Below are 16,137 nucleotides of genomic sequence, written 5' to 3'. Positions count from 1 at the left end.
AAATTTCACAAAATCATAGAATCACTGAGGCTGGAAGGAACTTCTAGAGCTTGTTTACTCCAACTTCTCTGCTCAAAGCAAGGTCAACTAGAGCAGATTGCTCAGGGCTATGTCTAGTCAGGTTTTGCGCATCTGCAAGGATGGAGACCCCGCAGTCTCTAAGCAAGCTGTTTCAATGTTCGGCCATCCTCACAGTAGGAAAGCTTTTTCTTATGTTTGAGTGGAATTTCCTGTATTTCAGTTTGTGCCTATTGCCTCTGGCCCTGTTGCTTAGTGCCACTGAAAAAAACTCTGTCTCTGTCTTCTTACTCCCTTCTCTCAGGTGTTTATATACATTGACAAGAACACCCGCTCCAAACACCACCATCCCCCCAACCCTACCCCCAAGATTTTTCTCACTGAAGCTAAACAATCCCAGCTGTTGAGAAGAGACATGAGGATGAACATGGGTCCTCTTCTGTCAGGAGGTTATCACTGGGATAGGGATATTAAACCTGCAGTAGAGATGGGGAAATGTTTGGGATGTCTCAGATTCTTGCTTTAATCACTACAGGCCTATCTGCCATGAAACGAAGGAGGCAAGCGAGAGCAGAGTCTGCCTGATGCACCAGTGGTAATCCCAGTAACAAAAGCCAAACATAATAAGTACACTGAAGCAGGAGAGGGTGAGTTCTCTGGCATATTCGGGACTTTTCAACCCTCACAGTGCTGTCTGAGTATTTACCAGGCTAACCTAAAGCAGCTGCAAGGTGCTTGGCATGGGACTGGAGCCCCTGAACAGCTCCTGTGTAGGGATCAACCTCCCTGTCAGATTCAAACAGCAGATGGAGTCCCTCAGGCTCAGACGTGTGTTTGACAGCAAAGTTAGTTAGACCCCATTAAATTTAATTTGTCCTTAAATCTTTGCTCTCTGTAATCATTAATCCTCATGAATGATGTTAGCATAGATAACTGCTTGAGGAAAAAGTCTATCTGTCATTAAACTGAACCATTAGGATCCACTCAGATAGGCTGCAGCATGTGTCCTGGTATCCTGGAGCTGCTCCTCAGAGCTCAGACACCTGAGTTAACTGACATCAGACAAAAGGCAGTGAACAGAAAAGGCACCTCTTCTTGCACACAAAAAATCATCTCTATGCACAAAAGTAACGTAGCATTACCAACAGCTTGTATAGTCTTGTACAGGAAAATTGTCTCTGAGGAGGAGATAACTAGCATGTGCTTCTGTGCTGAGACTTAGAGGAAGGTATAGAGGAAGGCAGGATAGGAATTAGAATAGAGAATAGAATAGAACAGAACAACAGAAGATGCAGGCATATCAGAAGTGATTGTGATGTGATCAGAACCTTGGCTGAAGGTTCACCTGCCACATGACAACTGCATTTCAGTCATCACTGGCTTGGGAATTGAGCATTACAGAACTGTGGGTCTCATTGCTAGTACTGTGATCCCAACAGCGTAGCCAGGCTGTGACATTAATATTTGCTCTTTCTCACTGCAATTTAGAGCAATTAAGACTTCAAGGAAAAAAAATACATATATATATCATTAGGAAATATGGTGTTTATTTGGTTGCACTTACAAATCTGTAATTTTGTTCTTATCCTGACAATCACTTCAACTAACCCCATGGATGTTAGCTTGATTATTGTATTTGTCAGTATCTGTCACTGTAAAAAAAAAAAAAGTCTTTGATAAATGCCCTCACTTTCTCTTCTAGATTAATGTCATTAGCCTCTCAGTGAACAAAACATTTAATTTGTCACCATAGCAGTGGATTTCTCAGAAATAAATGGTGTTCTGCATAGACAAGTAGCACAAAACTGAGGAGCATGTATTAGGACCATTATAAAATAAGAGACTGGCTTTACTAGCTCTAAGAAGCAAGGTATTTCTGACAGCTACTGTGCTGTGTTTGTGAAAATTAGCATCATGCTGGATGAATTAGATCTCACCCCAGTAACTTGTATTATTTTCTTACTTTTAATCTCAGATTCCTGCAGAATTGACTATGCCACCTACCTATGGCTAAAGTAAAAGCACATTGTAGTGTCTGAAATGCTTTAGGAATTAGAATGACAAGTGTCCAAAAAATGCTTTCTTAAAACCTATCACAGCATCATGGCCCAAGGGCTAAGACATGCACATGGAAAACAAGAAACCCAGAGCTTAATTTATTTTGCTTTAGAATTTCTACACTGAAGTACAAACATTTGGAAAATGCCTCTGTTGGGCAAAAAAAACTGTGTCAGAGAGCAAAAGAAGGCAGGAGGTTTTCTGTGAAGGTTGTGAGGAGAAAGCATTCAACATTCGACACTGATAAGGCCCTCAGCATTTAACTGCATGTGTACCATGTACCATGTTGTGACCCATGCCTAGGTGCAGGCCTTGGCTCAGTAACAATTAAACTTGACTGACCTTGCTTGTGTGTTTAAAGGCTACCTTCATAGCACCCATTAAGCTAGCTAGTCTCTCCACCAAATTGGTTTGCTCCTCACAGGAGTCCAGGAGTTACGCAAGATGAACTGAAGGGTGGACTATCAGAGACTAGAGTCTTGGAGTAAAAACAAGTGAACTAAATTTACAGAACTGGAGCACCCTTAGCTTACGCAGAGTCAAGGCCTTTCCTGCCTCTCACCCCACCCCACCATCAAGGGATGAAGAGTTTGGAAAGGACAAACCTGGGACAGCTGACCCCAACTGACCCAAGGGATATTCCATACCATATGGTGTCATGCTCAGCACATAAACCTGGGGAAAAAAGAAGGAAGAGTGCGATGTTCAGAGTGATGGCATTTGTCTTCCCAAGTGACAGTTACACATGATGGAGCCCTGCTTTCCCAGAGATGGCTGAACACCTGCCTGCCCATAGGAAGTAGTGAATGAATTCCTTGTTTTGCTTTGCTTGCACATGCAGCTCTTGCTTTACCTATTAAACTGTCTTTATCTCAACCCAGGAGTTTTCTCACTTTCGCTCTTCTGATTCACTTCCCATCCTGACTTGGGGAGTGAATGAGTAGCTGTGTGGGGCTTGGTTGCCAGCTGGGCTTAAACCACAATACAAGTACAGCGACTGAAATGTCATACCTTACTGATTTATTTAGTTATTACCAGGTGAGAGAAGGATGACAAAATCAGACGCGGGAGAAGCAGGCACACTGAAATGTTCAAAACCATATGTTTCAAAAGGTTTGGCAAAATAGCCTTACTGATTTTGGTGGGTGCTCTCACGGTGTACAGGAGCAGAGTTTCAGAGTACTTGCTCAACTACACTTCAGTTACTGGCATGCATTTTTCTCTGGATACCAGCAATGTAGGCACCTATCCAAAACTCATCAAAATCTGTGGGAAACTTTCCACACACGTAACTAGGCTTCCAGATCAGGCTGTTCAATCCAGTAACAAAGCTAGTTCTTTTGCAAGAAATAAACCACTACTACTTTCTTTAAACAGTCATGATGCCTCCATTGTCATTCTGAAAACTTCAGTTGTGATCAAAACACTGAACAGAACACAGTTTATTTGAAAATCATACTTTAGAAATACAGGAGGAAAGTACACTTTCACACATTCACAGCCCTACTTTCAGAATCTGTTTTGATGCCCGACATTACAAATACATATGATTATAAATCATATTCTGCTAATATTTCAGCATCACAACTAATAATTAAGCATCACAAAAGGTTTATTATTATGAAAATTTTTTTGCAAGACAGACATGAAATCATTAGAAGAACCTTTATAACACATGTAACATGGCATAACAAGTATCATTTATTTATTTCAGATACAGTCTAGACTTCGAAGTATTTATCATAGCATTCATTATAAATAACAACCGTGGGAAAACATCTCGAATGTCACAAATTTTTAATTAAAAATTGAAAATAAATTGAAGTATATGACAATCATAACCTGCAGAAGACATTTGTTCTGATGGAAAAGAAGACTGGGTGCAGGAACATCCCAAAAGAACACACGTAAAGTTTAATGATAAACTTCAAGATTTTGCCTGAGATTACAATAAATGAAAGGACTATAAAAATATTTTTTCTGTTTTTTCCATTTATTTGATTTAAAGTTTCGGTGGTACCTGTGTGAGCCAGCACAGGCAGAGTACAGGAACCACCACAGAACCATGGATGAAATGCAGAGAATAAGTTTATTTTCATTACCTCGCCAACCAGGGGATCCCTGAAGCAGCCCCCAGGCAGAGGCATACAAGCAGGGACGCAGGCACCATGGAGCTCAGTCCATGCTGCAGGATCATCAACCTGCTGTTCTCACCTTTATTTCAGGAATTCACTCACACAGACACAGTTTACCACTGTCCTTTGATCTCCCACAGCAGGGCAGGAATCTCAGGCATGTTCAGTAGGGCTCCTCTAAGTGTGCCACAGGCCAATGTTATCTAAACACAGATGTTCCACTTGTCCAACACACAAGGCCAAACAGCAATTAGTATGATATATGTGTTTTTCAACACCCCAGCTGCAAGTCAGTGGAGCATGTTTACAGTCCTCCTGCCCAATCTTCTGTTATTTTCCCACAGTATCTGATGACAGGTTCAAACTGGTCCATGCAGCCTGGTCCCACTACAGCAGATGGTGGAAGAGTAGACTTACCATTATGTTGCAACCACTACACTATTTTATATCTGGGTCCAGTTCTACAATATCTGCACAAGGTTTATGATTTAGGACCTCTCCCACAGAACTGATGGTTGTGAGCTAGGACTTTAGTTAGCCATATGAGAATATGAGTTTTGTTTTGTGTTGTTCTGTTGTTTTTTTCATATGGAAGCAATGTGACTTACATAAAACCTGAATTCATTGCTCAATCATTTTATTTTAAACTGGCCTGCACGTCACTGTGTTCTCCTTTTCAAGAGAGTCCAAGTTAGGAGTATTACAGTTTATTGCAGCCTTCAGATCTTAATTTTGAAGGGATGTTTTCTGTTTCTTTCTATAGCTTGGAAGGTGGCACATGAACCATCCAGCCGGACCAAGGACTGCCAGTGAAAATGCTGAGAATTCAATTACTGTCTCCTAAATTAAAGGAAATATTGTTAAATAAAGCTAAACCAACTGGAATTCTCCCAGGATAAGCAGTCCATTGCCAACCAAATTATGTGATATTATTGAATGTCTGCAGCTATAAACCCAGAGACGTGACAGATTCTAAAGGAAAAATAATCCACAGAAGATTATTTTGCATGTTTGGACTAGAAGCACTAGTAACACATGGCAGGTGGAAAATAATTATCTTAGTCCACACCATGCACAAACATGCTTATACAAGACACATTTAAAAGCATAAATACACATTAAAAAGATGGCAAATTTCTTATTTTCCTACTGATTCTGTACATTTTATGCCTATTTCTTGAGCTTTTTGTGAATAAAGTCTTTATAGAAACAGTATTATTTACTTAATAGTTGCAGTAATGCAGCTTACCACTAATCATATAGAAGAGCTTTGGGTATCTACTAACTGGGACTTGATATAATAGGGGAGTCTTCTATAATCACATATTAGAGTACTTTTGCTGGGGACTATAATTAAAGCTCATGAAAGGGCACCCACAGAAATGGGATTTTGTGACCCCTGTCTCTGTAGGATGCTGTGACAGCATTCCCCTCCTCTCAGGAACAAATTTGCTATTTAGGAGGTAGGAGGAGAGGAACTTCCACAAGTAGAGGGGAGCTCCTTGTGCAAACTGGCTTCCAGCCGGGATGAATGAAACCTATATTGTCTATGCAGAAGAAAACAGCAAGAGGAAGCCAAGAGATAGGTGAGGAAAGGAGAAGTGAGGGTACAAAGACAGAACTCACCACCAGTCCCACTTTTTCCTCAGGTGGGAAGCTGTGGATGCAGCATCTGATCCAGCTGGTAGACCTGAAGCGAAACAGTCGGGATCTGTGGTGCATTATAGGGCCCATCATTAGAGGAAAGCATGGCTGGGGTATCCTGACCAGCCAGTAACTGCTGCTGCCAGGGGCTTTCCAGTCCTTTGCTATTTCCTATTGCTCAAAATCTGTAGGATGGTGAATTCTTTCCAGTGAAGGCAAGGAATCCTTCTGCCTGACAGCCAAGTCCCTTCTCTTTTAAGTTGGGTGCAAGAAACACCAACACAAACCAAAATATGCTGTGTAGCTGCTGTCCTTGGGTCAGCACCAGCAGGAGTGTGTGGTGTGTGTATGTGCCTGCTCTGTGGAAAAGGAGCACCTTGGGACAATGCAGCCACCTCCCACAGGCTCACTAACTTATGCTACCAAGCCCAGCAGATGGGAGGAGTCTGTCTCTGATGATGATGCTGAGAGGCAAAATGTCTGTCCTCCCATCTCCTAAAGGCTTAACCATCTTTTTCCCCTATATTCATATGCATATGCCTCTCTACACAAGTTAATTGCACCCCAGTTACACACTCTCTGATATTCCCATAGCCCACACTTGCAGTTAACTTATCACCTTCATCCAAAAAAGATCTGACCCAACCGGTACCTCAAATAAAATACTTCCCTGACCCCACTGCAGAGAATATTTCCTTCCTCCACACCCTACCCAAACCATCACTAATCCAGGTGTACAAAGAAGCTGTGAAGCAGCCTGCTGGAACAGCAGCCATCCACAGCAGGGAAATGTCAAGCCGCCTGCCTGGGTCCAGCATCAAAGCAGAATGTGTGACAGGACAACAGGCAAAGGCAGAAAAATGTTCAGCCTTACTGGTAAGAGATTATTTAAGAACAGAAGTGGATGGGCAGGCAGAGAGAGCTCTGCATGCAGAGTGCACACATCCCTCTCTGGGGATCTGGAGAGTTACAGTGCCGTGGCACTGAGACCAAGTTTAGGAGCTATTAGACCAGGACCAGCACCATACTAATTAAGAAACTCAACTTGCAAACTGGGGCTGGTTCATAGCTAGTCAGCTTTTACCAATAACAATCAGACATCCAACAGTCTACACACATCTGTATAAAATGTGTTACTTCTGCACTCAGAGGTTAAGAGGCAAGGAAGTAAATAATCCTCCCCTCAGGTACAGACTCTGCCATTTCCAATATGAACATTTTTGATAGATTGTTTGTTACATGCAGACATGAAAATTTTCACTCAGCTGCAGTAAACATGCAGCTGATTGGATTCTCTACTCATTTCTAAATACATTTTATTAATTTAATCTGTTTCCTCCTGCGTTTAATTACCAAAGCCTGAAGCAAACAACTATAGCATCCTTCTCTAGGCTCCTCGAGAGTACATCCACACAGCTCACTTCCAAGACAGCCTGCAATGTGGTGGTGGTGATGAGAGCCTCAGCTTGAGGTTTTTTGACAATGTGGAGAATATATTAGCACTGTGTGAAGAGCAAAAAATTAGCAGTCTACACAAATGAACAGTAGTGGGTTAGTGATTAAACAGTCACGTCTGGCATGTAATTTACCAGTACTGTGGTTTTGTTCTCTCAGTAAATTTACTAAGGAGGAAGAGACAGGTTTTCCTCCTGTAAATCCTCCAACAATAAATATCCTGCCTGTCTCTAACAAATACTGAATCTGTCCAGAAATAAGCATGTCTGAGAGGTGTAAAGTAACTAAAGAGCAAAAGACTGATTTGCATTTATCAGCCATGGCAATAGCAGCTAAGCACACAGTAGATAACCCTAAGCAACCAAACTTCCTGAAAGAAATCCTTTAACACCAAGAGATTGTACTAGATACATGTTATTTTAAAACAACAGTTTTCAAGTACTAATACTTCTTTTCAGGTATTTAGCTTTTGGGTTTCATACTTTCTACATTGACTTTATTCTTCTCTACAACTGTGAGGACTGGAAACTTAATAATGTTATACTGATATTCTCCTTCCATTTTCCAGCTATCTCCTGCAGAGATCTCACTAGCATTAACTCCTGAATGAAATCCATCAAATTAAATAAAACACTCTCCTCCAATAGCAACAGTGGGTCTCATTTATCTTACCATGCTTGGCAATTACTTTCCTGCTTTCTGTTTATTCACTAGAAAATGAAATGTAACCTTATTTTTCTAGCAAACCTTCCAGCTACTCAGCTGTAAAGTCCAAACCACTCTTCCCCATTTTTACCATAGCCCTATGGTCACAAGAGTGCTGCACCCTGCCGTTTACAACCAGACAATGTATTTTCACATAGCAGTTAATAATATTTGTCAAAGTCCCCCCCCAATAAGGCTCAACACTGCCCCTTTTGCTCCTCACTCAGTCCCATTTAGTGTCCAGCCTGCTCCAGCCTCATCTATGCTTGCATTGCCAGCACTCCAGACACTACTTATAAACCATTTGTGAACACTAGGATTTTTCTCACATTAAATTTAGATTTGAAAAGCCTTCTGCTGTTCCTAGGTTTGTTACTGGTCCCTTCAGGGTGGCAGGAGGACTTCAAAGCTCTCCTGACACAGTTTATCCAGCAACTTTCTTCTCTGCTACCTGAAAATTACATTCTGTATTTTTCCCAACAAACCTGATCCTGCAGGATAGTTCCTTGCTCCTTCTTTCTTTCAGAGCACTGTTTTTAAGAGTAATTTGCTCTTTAGACTGCTACCACTGGAATAATTTTGAGTTGCTAAGGACTCTTCTTGTATGTTCATCAGCTAGTACCATTTCCTCACAGCTTAGCTGAGAGGGCAGATACTTTAGCTACTGCTACAGTGGTACAGGTTATATCTCCACCAGTGCCAGAGCAAAGCACTTTCAATTAATGTACACAGAGACAGCACTGAACATCTGAAGTTGTAGTACATTTCCTCCCTCATCTTCTCCTGGGGGAAGATTGTAGTAACAGTGGAAGGCTGTTTCAAAAGTTTTATTTCAGCATGAGGCCACTCGTTAGTTTTATTTAGAAAGTTGAAGCAAGTGTGCAGGAATTTAATGCTGGGCCGTATCTTCCAGGGTAATTGGTTTCAGAATATCACCTGAGGAAACCTGCTGCACAGAGAATTGTTAAACCTTCCTGGGCACAGACATTGTAATACTTATTTTAGAGAGATTGGAACATACAGAAGTATGACAACGATTGAAATTTCCCTGAAAATTATCATTCATCAATACTAATCTACAGATCGTAATTTTATTCAGTCCTGATAAAAATTCTGCAATGACACCATTGGAGAAAGAATTTTTGACTACTCTTTTTTTATCACCCTTGATACTGTCTTTGAAAGACTATTTCTGATTGTCTTTGCTTTTTCACAGAGGAGAACATTTCAGTTGGCATGAACTACTTTCTGAGCTATCACCGTCATAAAAGATTAAAGATGCATCAAGATACAGAGCAATTCAAAACAGAAGCCTTGCAGCAATGTAAATTTAGGACAGTTGTACCGGTGATGGTAGTAGAACTATCTGCTTTTAAAACAAAGTAACCACCATTACCTTGTGGTTTTGGAAGACTGTTGTTTTTTTTCTATTACTGAGAAAATTAGAGCAGGATGTTGTCACTTTCTCACCATAGCTTTTATATTTGGAAGAAAATCAACTCTGTTTCTAATGCTTGGACACATTAAAAAAAATGCTTTCAATAACATTAAATGCACTTGATATTTATAAATGCGCCTGATATCAACAATATTCTGTTTTTCCATAAATTTCAGATCAATAATAAGTATAGTAGAATATAGAGGATTTGGCGGATTATCCTCTCAGCTGCTTCTTCAGATACAGAACAACACACTTTCCAATCTGCAAATAGAAACTATTCTAATGTCTGTTTCTAGGATAGACACAATCTAGATCCATTTTAATGTAAATTCATGACCTTTCCATGCTGAACCTTACTGTAATGATTGTTTAAGCTGCACAGACTTTTAGCAGCACTTTTGGGAAGAAAGGTTGGAGTATGTTTTCTGCAAGCAGCAAAGAGGCTAGGCCAAACTGCCTCCCAGCATAACCCTACATACTGGGTAACCTGCCTCTTTTCGAGACATGACCTGGGATTTTTGTCTTTCCAGTGCAAACACTGCCACCTGGGGGACTGCTGAGCCTCGCCTCGCTCCGATCTTAAAAGCGGGAAAGCTCCTTAGCTGCAATGAACTTGTTCCTGATTTACAAGATCTTATCAGAGAAAAGAACCAAACGCTGGAATCAGATGTTGCATGTTTATAATCCAGAATACATGTTGCTCAAGACCAATGCAAAGCAGGCTTAATGACACTGAAGTCTTCATTGCACTTTGAATAAATAAACCATTTACAAGCTAATTATTGGTATCATTTTGCCTTAAGCATTTACTCAGTATTTGATATTCTACAGGTTGTTTCTGTGCATAAGAAAATTTCAAAGCAAATACTTCTTTAACATAATCCTTCTTTTAAGAAAAGGAGCTGAATAATCCTTGTGTCCGTGAACACAGACACAGCAGATTTCTTTTTCATAATTCTGCAGCTGGTTTTACTCTGAAAAAAGAAAAACCAAAAAAAACCCTTAGTGTCCTTTCTCTCAACTCCAGCCTCCAGTGAATTCATCCCTCATATTTTATTAAGGTATCTAAGTTAGAAGCATAGGTTCCTTCTATTGTTGTTTTTTTATGTATTCAATTGTATAGATCTTCCTGTCTTATCAATGTACACTGAAGATCCGAACTGAAGATCCGAATCTACCATGCAGATGCCTTTCTTCCTCTACTGATTTTAAGAGTGACTGTGTTTCTAACAAGAACACCTTGGTTAAATACTGGTGTTTGATGGGATGAATTGATGCCTGACTGCTGCCAGGCTCAGAAAACCAACCAGGCTTTCACAATTGGAACGGGCCCTCTGCATGGACCTAGCAATGTCCCTACTAACATGTGAAAACCCGTATTTCAAATTATTTAAGAATTTACCAGAAAGAAAGTATGGTTTGTTGTATTACTGCAAGTACTGCTTCAACATTTCATAAGCTTGCTCCACATAGTGCGAATACCCAAGGAGGAAATACGTTCTTGATTTTGTCAGTGCGTTACCTTAAGAACAGTAGATATAATATCACTTACATAAGAAAGTTATGGATCTAATTGTGAAGACTTTTAACTACTGAAGAAGAATACAAACAAAGAGGAGGGAAGAGAGGAGAGCAGTAAGGAAGGTTGTTAGGGATCTTGAGATCAGAGCCTGCTGTTTCAGTTCCTATTCTCAAATCCATTTAATTTAGAAATAACATTAATGGCAAATGGAGAATTCATTCTCAATCAGAGTCTCTCAGGGACCATGGTTAAGAGGTTCCTCTTGGGCACTCAGATACTGCAGGAACTAGGAAGCTGCTTTTGCAATGATTCAGGGCCCGGCGGCCAATTTGTGTAAGAGTTTAGGATGAGTCCACACCCAATTGTCAGAAACTCACTCTCCATCCCAAATTGTATTTATGACATATGAAGGCTGAAGAGCAGCCAGGCTCAGCTCTCTCACTGTGATACTATACAAGGGGAGAAAGAAGTGAATTATTTAGCTTATTGTCATATGGGGGAAAAACAAACAAACAAACAAAAAAAAATCAAACCAAGCAAACCCCCCCAACTTCTTATTTACTCCTGAACAGAGCACTGAAGAGAAGAGATAAGGGACAGAACTTCCTAGATAGACAAGTTAAGGGTAATAAATGTTCTCATGCTTTGATCAAGACCACAGCACTTCAAAAAGGGTGACAAGCTCCTAGGTTTTGAATGACTGCTCTAACAAAGAAAACTCAAAAAATGGAATTTACTAACAGAGGTTTGATTCTCTTCTCATACCAATGACACCAGAGGACCCAAAGAAGGTTTCATATGCTGTTGCATAAACCTTATTTAGGATGAGCACCAGATGACTTTTTGTCATTTACTTCAAAGTCAGTTTCATCAATAACTGCAAATATAAATGAGCTGAAAAAAAATCACATCATTATGAATGCATTGATCTATGTTGGAACCAAGCATATTCAAAAGCACAAATTTTATTAAGCAACAGTCTCTTCTGTTGCTATTTTAATACATACAAAGTTGTTAATAAAATTTCTTCTGGCGTTTTATCACATCTTCATTTATTTTAAAACTGTAAGGTAATTTATTTTTTTTTGCATGCTGTTTTGCTTTGCATGTGATTTAAATATCTGTCAGCTTTTGATCTTCCAGACCCATTTCACACAGTAGATGGCACTAAATCATTGCGCAGCACAAAGCAGACTCATAGTTGCCTACATCTGATTAGGTATACAGTCACTTTGCTCTGGGTTTGTTCTCCTGAAGGATAAGATTTTTATCCACCTATGTAAGCAGATGAAAAACAACTTAAAACCTTTTTTGCAACCTGGGACAAAAGATGTTCTCTGCTATGCTTTTGACTGATGTATACTGTATACAGCATTTTTATTCTGTAAGTTCAAACAATGCAGCCAAGTGGTGCAAGAGCTGGAATACAGAGATTGTTTGATATGACTCTAGGCTAGGATTCCTCCAGCTGTCCAGGCACAGCTAAATACCAGCAAAGACCCAGTTAAAAGTCCGAGCCTCTGAATGGTGCAGTGCTATAAGACTTCTCTTGGATGTGGTGAGGACCTCCAGGCAGTCTAACTAACCAAAGATTGAATATGGCTTCCTGAGCAGTGCTGGGGCAATAGCAGAGAACACTGCTTTCTGATTCTGGCCACAGCTGTTCAGTACAAAGCAACTGCTTTTGAGAAAGGCCGAGCATTTTGCAAGTTCTTTTAACAGATATTTCTGTAAATGGCAAGGACCCAAACCGGCTGCTGCCTTTATTTACAATCACAAAAATAAACAATATATTGCTAACACTGGTAGAAGCAATGAAATGCTGAATTACTCTGAAAATTATTCCACTTTCATAAAGGGCCTTTATTTTAATTTGAGGATTCATTCTACATCCACCATTCAGTGATAATTTTCCTATCAATTTTAGTGGGATAGCATCAGTTTTTTGCCTTTTTACCTGAGACACCAAAATTTCAATACTTTAACAATATTGGACTTTTCCCTCCTGTTTAAATGAAGATGAGACTCCTTAGTTTTTCTACAGGGAGCAATAAGAGAGCTAAGTACTATTTATATTTTCCCTTGGAATCTGACGAATAAGCAAATGATAGTCTAGAGACCCAGCTGTTTGAGCTAGCACTGTACAACTGAAGACAGCAGCACTGGGACAACCCAGAAAGAGGGAAGAGGTGGCCCATGGTATGATTGTTAAACACATTGTATTTTGGACAAGACATAAAACTGATCCAAATGGCTGGTAATCGTTACCTAGAGGCATTCTTGCAAAAGCAAGCAAGTCATATTACCCTGATTCAGCCAATCTGGATAAATGCACTGTGCCTACTTTTAAAATCACTGCACTTACTGCTTCTTTTTTCATCACATCACAAGAACGCATAAACTTTCAGCTTTTTCTTGAGTTGTGGGTGGGCATCAAAAAGTAATTGCCACGGGCAGTTCTGAAGGATGATGTAACCCTGGGAACCATTCCAGAGCCAGGTCATTCATTTCAGTGAATGATCCCTGACATCTTTGTCTTGCAATGCTCACTTTATGTCCAAAGTTTGCTCAGAGAGAATTACAGACAGAAAGTGAATTCTGCCTATAGAAGCCTAAAGACATGTCTCTGGTATGCAGCAAAGAAAGCCCAATACCTTGCGAAATACCTGTACTACTCTTGGAGTCAGGTTAATATCCCCAAGCACTGATGTGTAGATGTTAACAGCTCAGCTGCACTAGCTCCATTGCTCTGAGGAAAGACTTCTGCCCTCAGTGCCTAATCCTGGATTGGTCTCTCCAGAGCAGAGGTTTAATTCAGAAGGTTACGGACTGCCAGTACATGTTATGCCACAAGACTATATGCTATCCATATATCTACATACAAACAACTGCATAGCTACACTGTAGTCTAAATGGGCCACATAAAACAGCTCTTTAGAAAGTGAAGTACAGAGAGAAAATTATCAGGATCTCACATAAATTTGTTCCTGTTGTCCAACATCATAAAATTAATTGGTGGAGTCATTGTCCCAACAAAGCCTCAGAGGCCTCTTTTTACCCTGAGACACCACCTTCACAAGCAGCTTCTGCTTTGACATCCCCAGACAGCTGCAATGATCTACAGAAGCAAAGCTGGCCTTACCAAAGTAATGCCTTCTGGCACATAAGGCTCCTTTAGTTTTAAAGGGCAGAGATTGCGCCAAAAATAAATGTACATGTGGTGGGAAAAGCAAGGAATAACAAGACAAATGCCATATGCAGCACAGCAAGAGGTAGCAGCATAAAACTACATGCAAGATTTACAGCAAAAGTTAATTTTAACGAGGGATTTGAAAAAAGCTTTTTGCACAGATCTCCTCCCATGTACATGGGATAGCCTGAGGCGGAGGATGAAAGTGCTTGGGGGAAAACGAAGATCAGTGTACAATGAATATTAACTTCTGAGGCAAAAAGGAAGGCAGAGTCAAAAGCTTGAAACATAAATAAAACCAGACTTTTAACAAATTATGCATTTAAACCAGTGATATTCTATCCATTTCAGTTTACTGCATTCAGGGTTGACTTTATCTGTTCAGATCTGCACCTATAATCTGCATCCAAAGATCCTTGTCATTAGTCAACATAGAACTACACCTGACACAGCTTCAACCTACTTCTAAAAGGGGCTTCCAAGGCAATCCTCTCATTTAGGTAATTGTTGTAAATCCTTCTGTTAGCTTGAACATTTTGCACGGGATATATGCATACTGCATATTCTATCTATATGGCAGACCAGTGCAGCAAACTCTAATAATTTGTGATGACCTGGAGATACAGTCACTCATCCACAGCAATTATCCTGGGAAAATAATACGACTCCACTAGCAGAGTATAAAAGTTCATACATGACCTCCTCAGATCTTACCTTAGTATTTAAAAATATCACCAGACACTCACCAGAACCTGAGTGTCAATATATTTGTGATTTTCCATCCACTTTTCTTCCTTTTTCTCTCCTTTGGCTGACACTCAATGTCATCTCGGATCTCACAGGAGGAGTCATAGGTTTTCATTAACTGTTACTTAATAACCAAAATCTGCCAATAACGTTTCATTTATCCCTGAAATGCTATGTGGCTCAGTGTGGAACTGCAGATCTCCCTGGCATGATCAGCACCACTACTATCAGGAAGCAAAACATAGATCTGACCCAGCTGTGGTACAGCCCATGCTGGTCTCTCATGCATCTCACAGAGAAAAAAACCTCAGTCAATGTTTCCTCCTTTCCAGGACTTGAAATATCATGCATAGTCTGAAAGGACTATGTCTCAGGACAGTAGTTTCTAATTAACTTACTTTGCTTCTCAAACCCTTTGTTAAGGTCAACATGCAGAGAAGGAAAGCTGTCCAGCTGGAGTAGTCCAGAAGCATCAGCAGCTGGGGAGAATAAGCTGCTCTTACAGGAAGTCAAATGCTTTTGAAGTCAAAGAGCCAGGGTCCAGGCAGCAAGCAAGGATTTGGCACTGAGGGTGAGGAAGAAAAGACATATTCCCAAAAAGACCTAAGGCACACAATGTCCATGGAGGAAACAGAAAGTGTTTTCTGAACTCTCCTGAACTGGTCAGACCCATGCAATACTCTGTTCTGCTGTTCCAAGAAAAGTGTATTCAAACTCCTGGAAAGAGATGAGGAAGTCCTGTCAGTTCAGTGATTATTTCCTCATGCTCTTCATCCATGGGAGTGCCAAGGATCCTGCTAGGAGAGAGCCTGAAGGGATCAGAAGTAACTGCAAGGTGCAAAGAGGAAGGGTAAGGCTCCAGGGGATTCAGCTTGTACTCTTTATATGCTTCTTCCAGTTATAAATTAAAGGCAGGAAAGTGAGATACATCTTAGAAATGATCGTTTGGCTGCGTAAATGGTAGTAGCAGCAGGACCTGGGTTCTCTGAAATACTGTTCTACAAATTACTGGGTAGATGTTCAGTCCACCTTGCCAAGAAGGGGAAGGCAGTACCTTTGCTTTGTGTTCATAAAGATCATGATGTCATGAAGGACCATGAATCAATTCCATGAACAACTCAGTATTTGGATATTAATGCAAGAAACACAGGAAATAAGAAATGCTAGAAATCTTAAATATAATAACCCAGTTACAGCTGAATTTGCACAACCAAGAGTGGGA

This window comes from Pezoporus wallicus, unplaced genomic scaffold, assembly GCF_028554395.1.
Source record: "Pezoporus wallicus isolate ANWC-B61680 ecotype Strahan unplaced genomic scaffold, APGP_CSIRO_Pwel_v1 contig_3017, whole genome shotgun sequence".
Classification (NCBI taxonomy): Eukaryota; Metazoa; Chordata; class Aves; order Psittaciformes; family Psittacidae; genus Pezoporus; species Pezoporus wallicus.
This window is presented reverse-complemented; position numbering follows the sequence as displayed.